Source organism: Uloborus diversus, chromosome 7 (assembly GCF_026930045.1).
Source record: "Uloborus diversus isolate 005 chromosome 7, Udiv.v.3.1, whole genome shotgun sequence".
Classification (NCBI taxonomy): Eukaryota; Metazoa; Arthropoda; class Arachnida; order Araneae; family Uloboridae; genus Uloborus; species Uloborus diversus.
This window is the reverse complement of record NC_072737.1, coordinates 160,939,364-160,952,788: the sequence shown is the minus strand read 5'-3', so window position 1 is coordinate 160,952,788 and position 13,425 is coordinate 160,939,364.

Sequence of the window (13,425 nt, the reverse complement as noted above, 5' to 3'; positions counted from 1 at the left end):
TTATCTAACTATTTTATTTATTTGTGACTTTTTTTTGTTTTTCGGGATATTTTTAAGATGTATTAAGCCTTCTTTCATGCTTTTTTCATCTTTCTCTGATTTTTACTGGGAAAGTAGGCTAAAAATCAATTACAAGTATTTTATTTGTTGACAAATAGAAACTAGCAGCAGATAAAAATTTTCAATCATTGCGTTTAATTTCCTTGTCGGTCAACAATGAATCGGTTACCAATCGTGTGAATCGCCTTATTTAGAATCTTCTGTATAAAACGTTATAGTTCGAATTCTATGTAACATGGAACTTCTAAACTCAATCTATCAGACGGAGAAACACTTACTCTGTATTTTGCTACTAAAATTTTAAATATGTTTTCACTGCAAAAATCGTGAAAAACCTTCTAGAGGTTTTTAATTAGTATCTTCGTTAATTAATGTCATCCGGAGGCGCAACCTATATAAGAACACTCTCCATCAACTCTCCTTCCGAATATTTTTTTTTTTTTTTTTTCAAAATTGGTCCATCCGTTTAGGCGCTGAAGTACCCACAAACAGATACACAAACATGTCAAACGTATAAACCCCTTTCTTTGTGTGTCGGGGGTTAAAAGAAAGCGTTTTAGTTTTTCATCTTTATCTTCTTTATTACTTACTAGTGGCACCCGCACGGCTTCGCCCGTAATAGAAAAATTAAATGTCTTTTGGTTCGCTTGTATATTTACAAATAATGTATGGTGAATTTTCCCGCTAATTGGCTTGTACCGACGTTACAGTTCCACGTTATGATAATTTCGTATCTCGCCAATTTGCTTGTGCCCATGTTACGGTTCCACGTTATGATAATTTCGTAATTTATGCTAGTATTTTTTCTTAAAATTGGAATAAAAAAAGAATCACATCGAATTTTTGAAAAATCGCTTCGAGGTGCACACCCCCATGCTACAAACTAACTTTGTGCCATATTTCATGAAAATCGGCCGAACGGTCTAGGCGCTATGCGCGTCAGAGATATCCTCCAGACATCCCACAGACATCCTACAGACATCCAGACATCCTCCGGACAGAGAGACTTTCAGCTTTATTATTAGTAAAGAAGATTACTAATAATAAAGCTCAATGTCTGGATTTCTAAATGTTCGGATGTCTGTGACGCGCATAGCGCCTAGACCGTTCGGCCGATTTTCATGAAATTTGGCACAAAGTTAGTTTGTAGCATGGGGATGTGCACCTCGAAGCGATTTTTCGAAAATTCGATTTTGTTCTTTTTCTATTCCAATTTTAAGCCCATTTTTCACAGAAATTTAATAAATGGGAAATAATTTGTTCTGAAAATTTTCTTTCTTTATCTTTCTTTTTTTTACTTCTTTATCTTTCTTCTTTTCTGTTCTTTTTAAATAACAAACCTGAAAGTCTCTCTGTATGGATGTTTGGAACTCTGTGACGCGCATAGCGCCTAGACCGTTCGGCCAATTTTCATGAAATTTGGCACAGGGTTAGTTTGTAGCATGGGGGTGTGCACCTCGAAGCGATTTTTCAAAAATTCGATGTGGTTCTTTTTCTATTTCAATTTTAAGAACAAAAATATCATAAGATGGAAGAGTAAATTACGAAATTATCATAACGTAGAACCGTAACATGGGCACAAGCCAATTGGCGAGAAAATTCACTATACATTATTTGTAAATACAGGCGAACCAAAAGACCTTTTAATTTTTCTATTACGGGCGAAGCCGTGCGGGTACCACTAGTGTTTGAATAAAACCAATCGATCTGATATAATGTGTGAAATGCGACTGGAAAAATAAAGTGAAAGAATATATTCGATTTTACGGTAAAAATCACTAACAAGATTCAGTTATGATTGATTTTCCTTTTTAGCCTACTTTCCCAGTAAAAGTCAGAAAAAGAAGAAAAAAGCATGAAAGAAGACTTAATGCATCTTAAAAATGTCGCGAAAAAAAAAAAAATAATAATAATAAAAAAATAAATAAAATAATTAAATAAATATCGAAAAATTAAAAACTGGAAAGTAGGGTATTGAGATGGGGGAAAATGTCTGTCGGTCTGTCAGTCTGTCTGTCTGCACCCCCCCCCTAATAACTTTTGAATGAATTGTCCGATTCGAACAAACTTTTTTTTTTGTTCGAAAGATCTCGACGAGGACACCTCATTCCCATATTTCACTTTTTGATTTGAATTATTTTTTGTTCAATTTTGAACAGTTCAAAAAAGTTAACATTAGCGCTGACGGAGAAACTGAAAGTCAATGTAGATTCCGTACTTGAAGGCGGATTTATTTCAAACAAATTTTGTTGGAAATAGCTATTGACGCCAAGCTCCAGACTCCGACTCCGAGAATTTAGAGGCACCTGACTCTGACTCCGACTCCTGTGCCCGACAATTAATCAGACTTCGACTCCCCGACTTCAACTCTGACTTCGTAGCTTTGGCAAACATTTATACACGAAGGACAAATGACTGACTCCGATTCTTGGATATTCCTCTCCGACTCCTTTATCCCAAAATGAGATTGAATCCTACTCCGACTCCGCAGCTATGGTTTTCACTGTGAAATAATTATAGTTGATATGATTTGTTTTTATTTTCACGCTAAAGTTTTAGTTTAGGTATTCAGTTTTCGGCGAATAAACTCGAAGTCATTTATGTTTCAAGATAATGATATGCGCAGACGATTTCTTTTTTCTTTTTTTCTTTTTCTTTTTTTTTTTTTTGACAATGAAAAGTATTTCTTAAAGTTGACATTTTATTGTTTTTACTTATTTTGGTAAGTGCATTAATTCATTAAAAAAATTATTTTTGGCAACAGGGGAAAAAGAAACGATTTTTTTTTTTGATATGATGTATTTATTTTAATAAGCTTATTAATTTTATTTATTATTTTTTCGTTTTGAAAGCTGTTAAAGAATTTTTTTAAGGGAAAAAAGTGTATTAGCTGCTTTGTTTGAAAGGTGCTGCTTTTTTTTACGCATCTAATTTTTTTAGCTGTGTGAGGAATACTTTATTTCCAGAAATTAGCAAAAATATGTTTGAAACAATTTGCGATTTTAGCTATTTTTGAGAATATTGATCAGGTACTAGCAAGTAATATGGATATACGGGAAAGTAGGCTCGTATAGTTCTAGACGGAACTTCTTGTTAATAGCAAGATGGATTAAATGTCTAAATACAGTGTCTCAGTTGAGTAATTAAGGGTAAATGGATGCGAAGTTTTTATTTAGCATGAAGAAAAAACTATAGTGTAATAAAAGCACAGAAAAACATAAAATAGTTTTAAAATACTACTTTTCGTTCTTACATACTTCATTGAAGATTTACTTTCCATTTTCAACCATACACGCTTCTCTCAAAATTCTATACTAGAGTTACAGCAACGTTTAGACTTTCGCTAAACGTTTATTATAAATTTGAAGAAAAAATTCGTGCCAGTACTTAATTGAAGAAGCAAGAAGTAACGGAGTTTCATTATTAAATGATATAAAACATTCATTTATCATTTCCATTTTTAATTTTGCTTCCTTTGCTCCAAGGAGATTTTACAGTTGTTAACGGCAGTGAGAAGCAAAGGGATGTAAGTAGATTTCTTGAAATGTTTGAGTAAAACACGTGCTAAGTTTAAAAACTAAGTAGGTTTTCATTGAAAAGTTTTTTTTTTTTTTTCATTTTCAAATCATGCTCTACAGTCACACCGCCAGAGACATAGTGCTTGGGATTTCAATACAGACCTTGAGTTACAGGAATTTTGTTCGAAATTCTTGGGTTTTGGATTTATTTATGGGGAAAAAATTATTTATTAAGTACGTTATCGATAAAACGTAATATTTTCACTAAAATATAGTTTTTCGGCAAAGCAATTTACAATGCACATACTTATAATTTTTAAAAGATTGCGTGAACAAAAAAAAAAAAAAAAAAATCGAGGAAGAAACCCAAGGTCATGTAAATAAAAATTCTTATTGACATTTTTGTAATTGCTACTACTGTAGTTGGCTAATTATTAACCTTAAACATGATAAAGTAAAAAATTGTTATAATAAGCACTAAAATTGATCTATCAAACACTATTTCTTCGGAACAATTTATTAAAATGTAATGTAAAAATCTTCTACTTTAAAAAATAAATAAATAATAATAATATTTTGGTATTTACACAATTATACAGAAAACACATTACGTAGGAAAGTTATAAAACGTAAAGAGAAAAATAACAATCCGGGCTTTTGTGGCAGTAGACAATTTTTACACCATATTTTAAGAAATTGCTCTGAAGAAATAGTTTTCGTGAAATCCATTCTAGTGTTCATTATCAATTTTCACTTTATCATTTTTAAGATTAACAATTGACCAACTACAATATTATAGCAATTAAAAAAATGTAAATAAGAATTCTTATTTATATTATCTTGGGATTTCTTCCTCGATCTTGAATGTTTTATAAAATCAATCTTCTGTAAAAAATCCCAATGGCACTCCTGACCAGAACTTCTATTTCCATCTCTTACGCTAAACAAGATGAGTGTTTAATCCCACTATTCGTGTACTAGTTACCTCCAAATTTTTAATTCTGGCATTTACACCACTTTGCTTCCAGTTGCTTTAATTCCTAATGGTTCATCATTCGTGTAGCTTCGGTTCATAGCGAAAAAGTAAGTAATTTTTGTTTTACGGCTTCTTTTCTCGCGTGAGAGGATACAATCTCATATTTTATGAGTTAGCAAATGTAAGGACTTAAAGATTTGAAGTAATGTGCATTGCAGATAAAATAATTCTTTTACAGCGTGTATTTCAAGGAGATACTGCTCTTTCGTCCTAAAATAAAGTGCGCATTGGGATTATGTGTTTTAATAGGGGTGCCTGCGAGGAAAATCATGCCATTTTTGGAAATTTTTAGGTTGTGGTTTAAAGGATCTTGGTTTCATTCTTGAAGCGCACTGTTTCTAGGTGAGTGCTCCGAAGAGTTTGAGGGAGGTGATCCATCGCCAGTGTTGCCAGATGGTCAAATCCAGATTTCCCCAATTCCCTTCCAACTTTTCCCCAAAAAGCGATGTTTTCGACCAAAATTCCCCAAATGCAAAAAAAAAAAAAAATTTCCACTAATATTTTCATTAAATGAATCAACTTCCTCTTATATTTTTGTCTCTTGAAAATTTTTTTTCCATAAATAACCAAATTTTCTTATAAAATTCCCCAACTTTTTTTTTCTACACATTTTCGCTTTTTTTTTTTTTTTTTTTGTCTTCTTTATCTTTCTTTATCTTTACTAATAATAAAGCTGAAAGTCTCTATGTCTGGATATCTCTCTGTCCGGATCTCTTTCTGTCTGTTAAGATCTCTAACGCGCATATAGCGCCAAGACCGTTCAGCTGATTTTCATGAAATTTGGCAAAGAATTAGTTTGTAGGATGGGGGTGTGCACCTTTAAGCGATTTTTTGAAAATTTGATTCTGTTCTTTTTCTATTACAATTTTAATGACATTTTCACAAGCAAAATTATGATAAGATGGACGAGTTAATTACTAAGTTATCATAACGTGGAACCGTAACGTGGGCAAGAAATTTTTCGAGAAATTCATCATGCATTATTTGTAAATATACAGGGGGACCAAAAGACCTTTTAATTTTCTACTACGGGCAAAGCCGTACGAGTGCCACTAGTCATAAATACAAGCGCCTGACCGAGAGATAAGAAATAACCAAATTTTTTTTTCTACTCGCATTTACTACTCTGCTTCTGTATGTACATTTAAACCATGATTTATGTATATATTTAACCAAGAACACTCTTCATCACACTTATTTTTACCTGTTTCACGTATCAACTAGTCACTCACGCAGAACATTTATGCGAATTCCAATAGCATATAATTCCACATAATGCGAAATGCGAATTCCATAAAGTTGAGCAAAGCTAACCCAACGCTGTTTGATACAATCAATGTTCCCACTAGTTCTTGACGCAAATTTAAATACGAAAAAAAATCTTTTTTCCCCGAGGTTTTTTTTTCCCCCAGGTTTTCCCAAAGGAAAATTTTTTCCCCCAAAGAATTCCTCTCAAAACCCATTTCCCCAGGGAGCACCAGATTTCCCCAAAATGGGGAAATTTCCCCCAATCTTGCAACACTGTCCATCGCTCTTTGATTGCGAGGGACCCCTGAATTTAGTTTTCAATAAATGCATAGAACCATAATATTGAAAAGAAGACTAGTTCAAAGATATTTTTAATCATTGCGTATGCTTAACACATGTTCTGCAGTGGGCGATAACCAGCAGTATCTGCAGGAAGGAATTTTCGAGATAGCTGAAGAAACGCGTAAGGAAATGCTAACGTACAATAGAAAACAAAAATACAAAAAAAAAATGTGGAAAAATTTGCAGTTACTGCCCTTTACTTGCTCACAACAGTGTTATAAACTGCATAGAGCGTAAAGGAAATAATTAATTCTTTCGGATATAACTATTATAGTCTTAAACAAAAGCGCATAATCTTTTTTTTTTTTGCCCGCGGGCCATACCTGATGTTATGATAAATCTCGCGGACCAGAAAAAAATACATAATTTAATTATATTATTTAAAGTTTTTCCAGAATTGCAGGGAAAACAAGGGAAAGGAAAGACAATTACACTCCGAACATTGCTGTCATCATTACTACATGCTTATTTTATTGACACGATCTTTGTACTTTTTTTTTCCTTTTTAGATTCCAATTTACGATTACTTGTCTTCAAATTTGCAGTAATCACCTGAATACAGAACTAAGATGATCAGTAGTTTTGGAATATTTCAGAATAAATTTTTCGTTTCGTAACATTGAGCACAACAACGGGTCACATGGATCAGCTTCGAGGACCACATAAGGCCCGCGGGCCGTAGGTTGGGCCCTAATAGTCTAAAACACTAAAACGTATAAAAGTCATTTTTTGGACCTCTAGCACGTCTTAATGTACTGCTGTCGGAAATGGATTTACCATGTCGCAATTGTTCTGTTGTTGTCACCGAAGTGGATCATAATAAGCATGTTTAAACTCTTATTTCAAAACTGATGGTCAAAAGAACCTCAAATATACAATGTCAGGGGCCTCCAAACCTGTAAATTCTCTACTGTCCCTTGAAGATCCATATGGACTGCTAGCAGACATTGAACAATTTATTAATAAAGATTGTAAACCTTATGATCATTGATAAAAAAGTGAAAAAAAAGTTATGGACCTTTTACCTTTTAAGTGACGTTACTTATATACATTTCAATTTGTGTTTAACTATTTACAAATGCAACTGACAGAAGTAGCCAATTAATGTCTTGTTTTTTGACTTATGGCTGGACGCCGACAATATTAGCTTTTCAAAATAATATTATAAATCTGAAACAATATCAAAAATCTAGGACATTTTAACAAATTGTGTCATCTTTGACACAATATTTTTTGTGACGTTACCCATTTCTTTGTAATGTGAGACAATAAAAATTTTTATGGCCAACACTGCAGCAATTCATAGAACTTTATTTTCGGTTGGGAAAAAAGAAGAGGTAAGAAAAAGCAAGTAATTCTTCTTTTTGTGACGACCATGAGTCAACAGTCGGCAGTCGCCAACAAGACTACTGCCCAACCCTACCTTTGCAACAGACTTCCGCTTATTTATTTCTCTTACTAAACAGAAAAGAAAGACCATAAAAAAATGTTCGCAAATCAAATAAAAGAGGTGCACGTGGGAGGTACCACGCGCGTGCGTTCCATTTTTTATTTTGCTCAAGAGGGGGAGATAATTTTCAACTGCAAGAGATGGCCGCATGCTGGCCTAGGTGGCAACTGTCTATCATTCTCGGTACGTTGGCGGGATTCTTATCCAATTGTTATGTAGCGAGTTAATGTTTTAACAAGGGAGGACGGCCTCCTTAGACAATGAAAGGTTTTCTTTAGGGTTTTGTTGCAATCTGAATTCCAAATTTGATTAGTCCATGCTCTTTGAAAGATAATGGTTTTAAATGAGAAGGAAGTGTAAATTCTTCTAAATTAATACTTTTGCTTTTTTTTTTTTTTTGCTGCGTCATTGTGTTTGGCATTTACGTTTGATTATCTCGACTTTATTTCTACATAAAATTCATCTCATTTTCTCTACATGATGCAATCAAAGAGGTAGTTTTTACAAGAACAAGATAAAATCAACCGCTAATTTCTGAAAAATAAGCATCATTAAAATAAACATAACCTATTGAAATCAGGGTTTGCCAGACGTCCCGGATTTCAAGGGACAGTCCCGTATTTTGAAAAATTGTCCCGCGTCCCGGGGAACTTCCATATGGGACGGCTTAGGTCCCGTATTCTGGCTAATAACAATATTTTATAATTCGAGACAGTATTTTAAGGTAAAAAAAAATAAGCAAAACGAAAAATGCGACTAAACTAATTAGTACCTGTTCCTATCAACGTCGATCTCTGTACTGAACTTTGTTCTATTGCTTGATTTATTCTTAGAGTTCCTCCAAAAATGTACTTACAAATAAACATACTGAGAGGAATCTTTCGAAAGCTATTGAAACATTATTGTTTATCACGCCTTAAAAATACACCATAACCAGTAACTGCCCTCAACCACAAAAATATCACCCCCCCCCCCTTTCACGCTTAGAAGCCTGTTCCGTATTTACTGTTCTTAAATCTGGCAACCCTGATTGGAATGTATTTATCACATAGGAATCGATGGATGGGTTTCTGCGTAGCTTTCTCTAGTTGACTCTTGTGTATCTTGTACAGGAGCTAATAAAAAAATGTATTTACGTATTCCTTTCTATCGACCCAAAATTAATAAGAATTGGTTATTTATTACTAGGATACAAACAAAAAGCTTTTTGTTTTTGTTCTCTGGTTATATTAACAGTTATTTCTACGTCATATGCAGTTAAGAGAACAGTTTCAAAGAATTGTTTACATCCAGATAACAAACTGCAGACAACCATAAATTTTGCAAAAGTTAAAAAACCAATTTGCTTAATGAGTTCCTTAGTTTACGTTGTGCCATAATTATGTATTTCAGGAGCAGATTTATGGTAACCTTTCAAAACGAGTTAATCAAATTTGTTTTCGAAGAATGTCAGCTGAAAAGAAAAATGTAACTAATCATTACATTTAACTACCTTTCGGTAGTTACGTTTATGTTTATAATAAGATTTCATAAGACATTTTCTTTTAGCTTTTCTCTTACGTACTAATTGTTAGAAATTATTCTTAAGACGTGATCATCACTCAAGTCTGTTTAAATTATCTCATCAAATATTTATAACAGAAAAAAGAAATATTTTATTTCAAAATTTTATGTGTGACCTGTCGAGAAATTGCAATATCAACAAAGCTTCTACTTTTTGGATGTTTTTAATCGCCGAAGGAAAACTTTCCCCAATGATTCATTTTAAATTTACTTTTATGTTTTAGAAATGTTCTTTATTTTAAATGCATTTATTATCATTATTCAATTAACGTACGCCCCATATTTTAAAAGTAATTTTCGAAATGTAATTTGGTAATATTTACATAAAATTACTTTCATTTATCACTTATGCCTGCGTTGTATAACTCTAGATAAATATGTAGACATCAGGATAGATAGATATAGCTATACATATAGATATACAGGGTGAGTTCGATCGAATCTGCCATACGAAAGGGGTTGATAGAAGAGCTCAAGCGGAGCATAGAACCACCCATTATCGTGTCCAATCCTTAACCGTAACCGAGTTTTGGTAAATATAAGGAAAATGAGTAAAAAAACAAAATTCTGAAAAAACGACCGATTTCTGAAATTCCTGTAGGAGATACAAGGAAAATAAGTACATATTTGGAAAGAGCAGACTAAATCCTACAAAATGTTTCCCTGCACATTCTTCAAATGCAGTTCGGGAATTTCTAACTGAACAGTATCCCCAATGGATTGGCCGTACCGGCCCCATCCCTTGGCCCCTTAGATACATTAACATTACTTTCCCGTGCTTTGTGAAAAGCACGGGAAAGTAATGCTTCTTTTATTTCTACGAATCGTTATCTTATTATTTTTATATAAAAATATAATTTTCTTAAACAAAGAAAGCAACATGCTATCGTGAAACAGAAAATTCAAAACAGAAAAGTGCGACTCTTTGCTGGTTTTCCTTTTTTAACGAATGCAGATTTTTACACTGTTTCAAACAAAAGCCTGACTTTCAGCTGAACTTAAAGCCCAATATGATTTGTTGTTGTATCCTCTGAAAGCTAATGAAATGGGCCAGGTTTTGGTAGATTTTTCCGATTGTAGCTCTTACGGTTGTTTTTGAAAATGTTGATTAAAAACGTTGGCACCATTTTAATTCTGAGTGTGTCCAATGTTTCAAAGCTTGTAGCTCTCGGTAAAATGCGACTATCTTAATGCGAAAGAAATCATTTTGTAGGATTTAGTCTGCTCTTTCCAAATATGTACTTATTTTCCTTGTAGGTCTTAGAGGAATTTTAGAAATCGATCGTTTTCTCAGAATTTTGTTTTTTTACTCATTTTCCTTATATTTACCAAAACTCGGATACGGTTAAAGATTGGACACGATAATGGGTGGTTCTATGCTCCGCTTGGGCTCTTCTATCACCCCCTTTCGTATGGCAGATTCGATCGAACTCACCCTGTATATACGAAGTAACATTAATATAAGCAGAATTTTTTAACTTGGACAAATCAATTAATGAAATTAAACATCACAACTTTTCAATCTTTTTATTATTCAACTTTTCTGCGGTTAATGTCATAGATATTGAGAGATAAATTTTGATAGATACAGCTATAGACGGCTAGCTAAAGAAGTACAGATAGCTAAACAGAAAGATATAGGTAGCTACAGTTGAGGCAAGCCTAACCCGGGAGCATATCAGTGCTGTTATTAGGATCTGCGTAGCCTTCCCAATGCTGAGAGGTTAGGTTTGCCCCAACTATAGCTAGATAGATAGATACTCGTGCATAAGGGATATAAATAGATACAGACAGTGCTGAAGTTGGGGAGTGGAGGGGGAGAAAATCTTCCTCCAAAACTTTTTTTTTTGCAAAAATAATGCAAATGTAATGTAAATTGGTTTCAAAACACTTTTTCTTTTGATGAGTACTCCCCAAACCCAAAATGAGCTCCCCAAAACAATTTTATCTAACGACAGGTTTAGACATAGATAACTACTAGAGATGTGTCGTTCATGAACGAACGGGTCAAAAGGAACGAATCCTTAAAATGAACGGATCCGTTCGTTTACCTAAAAAATGAACGAAAGTTCTTTTGAGCGGTAAGCCCTTTGCTACATTTTATTGATGCACTTATGATAAAGTCGCATTCTTTTTTTTCTGTACTACATTCATCTTAAAATTTTAATTCTTAATCAATCTCAAATTGTCTTCTTCTCAGTGCACTACAATGTCTTAATTTCGAACCTTTATACTTTCTGCTCTATTCCTCATTTTTCTTTAACCATTGCAGTTCATTTGCAATTTAACAATGTATCCATTAGTAATGATTTTACAACTTGGCTACAAATAAAATGTTTGTACTTTCCACTTCCTGCTCCACGCACCTACTAAAATCCTTCTCATGCTTTCTGTCGCTAAAATTAATTCAAATTTCTTTTTATCACTTTTCTGGCTATCCTTTTGTCTTCTATAGCACCCCTCCTATCATCTACCATCTATATTGATTTGGCTCTATTTCTAACTTACTTGGCGACTTCCAAGTCCCTTATATCACATTCAATATCCAGAGAATTTTAATAAGTATTATTACGGTTTAATTTTTTCTCCATTTAAAAGAGTGTTGAGCTTTTTTCCTGTTTTGAGCTCCTGTTCTCATTGGTACTGTGGGATAATTTTAAAGCTGTCTAATGTTTAGGTCAGTTTGTTTTCTTCTTCTTTTTTTTTAAATTAAGTTTTCCGGTACTCCGGCTGAGGTACCAATATACACTGCTGGACAATTGCTAAGGAACAATTACATTTTCTAGAATGGTTATTAATAGACAATGATTAGAGAAACAGAACTGATTACATAGGTAGTAGGGAGGATGAGCCTTTATTATAAGTACAAAATAGTAGTGATATTAGTGCATCATTGAAGTAAAAACTTAAAATTAAAAAAAAAAATCCTACTTAGATGATTTTCAAACAACAACAAAAAACTGTTCTAGATCAAAATGATGGAGACATGAGTACTTTAGTATGACGTGTGATTACCATGGACACTAATGCACATTTTGCATCTGTTTTCCATACTACGCACTAAACTATCGAGGAGTTTTTGGGGGATATTTTCCCACTCCTCTCTCAAGGCGGATTTGTGTTCTTGTACTGTTCTGGGAGGGACGGTTCTTTGCGCAAGACGCCTGCCAAGATCCTCCCAGGCATGTTCAATTGGATTTAAGTCGTTAGAGAACGCAGGAGAATACACTACATACGGAGAATGTCTTCACTTTGCAATGTGCCTGATACTTTAATGCTCCTGTGTGACAGTGTATTGCCGTCCATAAAGAGAAAGTTTGAACCTACAGCCCCCCTAAAAAGACGAACATAATCCAGTATAACTTCCTTGCAATACCTTTGCGAATTAACGATTCCTTGTTTAAAAATGTGAAGCGCTGTTCCGAAATTGTGCATGACGAATGCCCGCACCATCAAGCCTGGGCCGTACCGATGACGTTCACAAACAAATTTTTGTGCATAATGTGTTCCACGCTGTCTCCACAGTAGTTCGTGACCAGAATCACTTGTCACACTGAAACGAGATTCGTCAGAGAACATCACTCTAGATCAATTTTGACGATCCCAACCAAACATGCTCCTTACAGCAGCATAATCTCTCTCGACGATGGCGTGGTTGAAGTGGGATGCAACGTACGGGCTTCTGTGCATACAATCCAACATTTTTTAATCGCCATGAGATAGTTCTTGCAGAAACATGCGTACCGGTAGCGGTTGTAAAATTTGCAGCTATCCCTCCAGGAGTGAATTTTCTGTTCCTTTTTGCCACGAGGGCTACGTAGCGATTCTCTGAACGTGTGGTGTTTCTACCACGACCCCCGGCATGCTTTTGCAAAGCATTTTCACCTTCAGCGACCTTCTTAAATCGCGAAATGGCACTTTTTGTTACACCCATTTCAGCTGCTACAGTGGTGATACTTTGACCTGCTTCCAGTCGTCCAACTGCTCGTCCACGATTGTAGGTTATCAAATGATGTGTTGCTGACATTTTACTCTTAAATATTTCAAGAACCAAACAGAATTTCAGAGAAAAAAACTTTTTCAGCACAAAGCACGATTTTTGTTAAACACCAAACAGCGTGAATTTTCGTACGAATCTTGAGTTTGTATGCACTGTTTCTTGTGCAGATAGCGAGCCTTGATATACCATGTCATCTGATCTTGAATTG